Source organism: Siphateles boraxobius, unplaced genomic scaffold (genome assembly GCF_051911475.1).
Source record: "Siphateles boraxobius isolate OS27281-9 unplaced genomic scaffold, OSU_SipBor_1 13, whole genome shotgun sequence".
Taxonomy (NCBI): Eukaryota; Metazoa; Chordata; class Actinopteri; order Cypriniformes; family Leuciscidae; genus Siphateles; species Siphateles boraxobius.
The window spans coordinates 15016209-15020582 of record NW_027508733.1 but is presented as its reverse complement, the minus strand read 5'-3'; the positions used below and the strand labels follow the sequence as shown (position 1 = coordinate 15020582).

The following is a 4374-nucleotide window of genomic DNA, read 5'->3' as shown; positions in this document are numbered from 1 at the left end:
TGAGGCCTCTGGAGAACAATTGTTAGCTTAAAGTTTAAGGTAAAAATAACTGCCATTAAATTATATATCTTACTACTATGCAATTAGATAAACTGTTCATTCATTACATTACCTCTGTCTTTATCCCCTTTTATCCTCTTCTCTTCCGTTTGGCACTGTATCTATTGCAGACTATAATGCCAATCTAAACATGTCATGTAAATTTGGCCATCCGTCACAATCAGGTAACTTTCACCATGTCTAAACCTGGCGCGAGCTGCCAGGCCCGTTTCTACGGGATGCTTGAGTGTGTTAAGTGCCCTCAAACGAAAGAAATGCTGTCTACATTGGATGCAGCGAGGGGCGACGCTACACAACAAATTAACAAAAGTAAACTGATTGCGCGCTCTGTTTCTGACGCACTTCAAGCACTCGCTGGGCGGGGGAAGATTGATGTGCCGGACCGGAGTCGGGGACTTGGTTAAGTTTTTGTGGAGTTTTTTACTTTATTTTGTAGTATTTTGAATTAATGTTTTTAAAATAGTATTAGTAAAAAAAAAAATCTAAAAAAAAATTCACTCGTTCACTCATTTTGGCACCCCTATTGACTGGCGCCTCTAGCATTTGCCTAGTCCGCCTATGCCACGGGCCGGCCCTGTATTTAATGTAAGGTTTAAGTTAATTTTTCTTTTTTTTTCCTGAAATCTACATTGTACATTTCTTAACCTATACAATTTGTTTGCCAGGTGATTTAAAGATCTTTATTGTAAGTAATCTCATCCTAAAGACTACCTGCAAAAAAGCACAAGTGTTCAGATTCATTCATAAGTATTTTACATAAGGGAGTATGATGTTGGCAGCACTGTTGTTATAAAGAAAATGTGCAGGCAGTAAAGTCAAATGACAAATTTTTCTACATCCCTTTAGTAATGATGTTCATGTTTAGGTGTAGGCTACCCTTACGAAACTAAACCATTGTTTTACTACAAAAAACACTGTAGTGTTTCAAAAACACTGTTTTAATACTGTAGTAAAAACACAATACAAGCGAAAAGTCACAGCTAGACAGTCCAAGTTATAAATCATAAGAGTTTGGTCAAATACATGATCAAAGACAAATAACTAATAAATATATGATCAAAGATCAACACACAAATATTGCTATCATGTAAAATTTCTTACGTCGTCTGATGTGTGTGTGTGTTTTCGCAACTGGCGGTACGAATTGACGTCATGCGCGTGCTCGCGAGGGCAGTCAGATTCTGGCAGGGAGTCGGAATTCGGCACAACACGTGTTCGGCCGGGTCTGAGTCTTTCGTTCTTCCTGTCAGTCCAATAGAGGCTATGCTGTTAGTACCGGAAAGAGAAATGATTAGTTCATTTTTTTCGAGTCTTCGAGTTTGAGTCCTTTGTTCTTTTGTCACGTCACGTGACTTGTCACCGTATTGAATAGCCTACTTATTCACAACCTTTTTACAAACACGCACGTAGTAATGTATAATAGTTAATTAATGTATGATATAATAAAACACACCATGATGCACAAGAAACATTCAGAAAAGAGACAGATAGGGACAATAGGCTAAGATGGAACTTTTATTTGTCAGATAATGTTTATTGCACATATTTTGTATTTTAATTCCTAAATATAAAACAATATACATTCAGACGCAGTCAATAATACGAATCTAATGTTGTATTTGATGCGAGATACCAGCGGTCACGTGAAAAGAGAATGAAGATTTAAAACCCGAACTCGAGACTCGAAGAAAATGAACTAATCATTTTTCTTTCCAGTACTGACAGCATAGCCTGTATGGACTGACAGGAAGAACGAAAGACTCGAACCCATCCGAAGCGAACCCGAACTCGAGACTCGAAAGATGAACTAATCATTTCTCTTTCCGGTACTGACAGCAGCCTCTATGGACTGACAGGAAAAACGAAAGACTCGGACCCGGCCGAACCCGAACTCGAGACTCGAAAGATGAACTAATCATTTCTCTTTCCGGTAGGCTACTGACAGCATAGACTCTATGGACTGACAGGAAGAACGAAAGACTCGGACCTGGCCGAACTCGAACTCGAGACTCGAAAGATGAACTAATCATTTCTCTTTCCGGTAGGCTACTGACAGCATAGCCTCTATGGACTGACAGGAAGAACGAAAGACTCGGACCTGGCCGAACCCGAACTCGAGACTCGAGAGATGAACTAATCATTTCTCTTTCCGGCCCTGCTGTATCACACACGGCACGGTCGGCCCAGCAGACAGATCAGAGTCAGACACTGGCGAGTCGACAACTAACGTCTCGAGACACGAGAGGAGAACTAACGTGATAAACAGGGGCGTCACTACACTGTTAACTGTCGCTGTAGATGTAGCAGCACAGTACTGTAAAAACCTACAGTACAATACTGCATTTCTATAGTACAGTAAAATACTGTAATTTGCCTTGCATTCTGGGCAATTTTGTTTGAGCGGGAACATTTTACAGTAGGCTACATTTTAGTGTTGCTGTAAGTGTAACCTAGGTGTAACCTGGCTGTAATATGCCAGGCAAAAATACAGGGTTGCTGTAAACAGAGAGCGCGCGCGCCGCCTGACTGACGTCAGAGCACAACTGCGGCAGGTCACTCACTGGATGGATATCTTACTCTGTGGATATCTGGAAATTTGGTAAGTTAATTTTTACTTTTATAATAAGGTTTTAGGATTTTACGCTATAGTGTACATGGCTTTTAATGTGAAATGACAGTGGAAGTTTAGCCAGCGACGGTTGCAAAAACACAATCAATCTGCTCTTTTACCCCGCTGCTTGTTCTGACATTTTCAAATCTAACTCTGGGAATTAACATTACCTTACGGTTTATTTCGACCAAAACAGACTTGATGATTGTTGTAAGGGTGGAAAGACAAATCGAAGGGGTCTTTTGTGAGTTTTATTTAGTTTCTATTGAGTTTTAATTAAATGTGTTTTACGATGGTCTGCGAGATAACATTGCTGCATTTGACATAGCCTATACGGAGGACATACAAACAAGGTTTGAAGGATCTTATAATAACAAAAAATATCTAACTGTTATCTCTGTAGGGATGCTTTCCATAACATCCGAGCCTGTCAGTGGTAAAAACAAGCACTTATAATAGACATAACGTTATTTTGCTCAATCTGCGTTGCAGTCCGTTTCCCGGATGACGAACTTGATGATTTTAGGATTTTACGAACATGATCAATACTGGACCAAATTGAATAAGTCGTTTAGACACAAAAACGCGTGAAAATAAGGCTTAAAAATACTGCACTTTCCTTTGCAACGCAAAATGGGCGATTTGGGCTTAGAGAGATTGGCTATTGGTACCAGTTTAGCCTTTTACTTCATTTCTATTTAGGCGGGAGGCACAGTTATAATGATTATTATAATAGGGCCTAATTAAAAATATGAATAAAGGTGTAAATTGTTGAAAAAGTTTATCAGAGTTAATGATCTGTTAGGCGACAAAGACAAGTAAAATGCATGCCAAAAGTGCAAGTTAGAATATATAGAGAGGTCAAGTGAAGCTTATTTTTTATTAACCTACCTTAGATGTATTGTAAGCAGATTTATGAGATATATGTCCTCAACAAACAACACAGCAGGTAACTGAATAATATTTATTTTGATTTCTTACAGCTCTACAGTGTGGGGCAATTTTATTTGCAGCCTGGAAAGGAGTTTTCTGTAAGTATTAGCCATGTTATTACAATGTTTTAAACTTAAAGTTTTAAAATCTAAAGGTTAATTTTTTTTATTATTATTGAATTGTCTGTTTTTGTTATTTCTACAGATTTTTCTTTTACAATTTCTCTCTTCAACTGTCTGTCTGCTCATCTTTGGTGCTGTGGCTAACAGGCTTTGTCATATGTGTTTTTGTGTGTCATGTCTTTTTCAGTTTTGGTCATCAGTCCAATTTTCGCCAGGTTCCAGTACCACCTCAAAGTCCCAGCTAACCCTTGCACTTTTCAGATTTTTCAAACTTTTAAGTCACATATGTATCGACACCATGGCAAGGCAAGACTAATTTATTTGTCTAAACCAATCCTGAAGTTCACACAAAAATGAAATTTGTCAACACAACTCACCCTCATGTTGTTCCAAACCTGTATGAGTTTCTTTCTTCTGCTGAACACAAAAAAAGATATTTTGAAGAATGTTGGTATCAAACAGTTGATAGTAGTCGTTGACTTCCATAGTATTTTTTTTCCTACTATGGAAGTCAATAGCTATTTTCAACTGTTTGATAACCTATTTTCTTTAAAATATCTTCTTTAAAGGATTAGTTCACCTCAAAACGAAAATTTCCTAATAATTTACTCACCCCAATGCCATCCAAGATATCCATGTCTTTCTTTC

General features: G+C 38.1%; 1 long non-coding RNA gene across 1 annotated transcript; it reads left to right on the top strand.

Annotated features, from left to right (window-relative positions):
- The first annotated feature begins 2510 nt into the window (after nucleotides 1-2510).
- On the top strand, nucleotides 2511-4068 carry LOC143735580 (uncharacterized). Its single transcript, XR_013203237.1, has 3 exons — nucleotides 2511-2659; nucleotides 3655-3702; nucleotides 3914-4068. It is a non-coding gene; the product is annotated as an uncharacterized LOC143735580 (long non-coding RNA).
- Nucleotides 4069-4374: the final 306 nt, after the last annotated feature.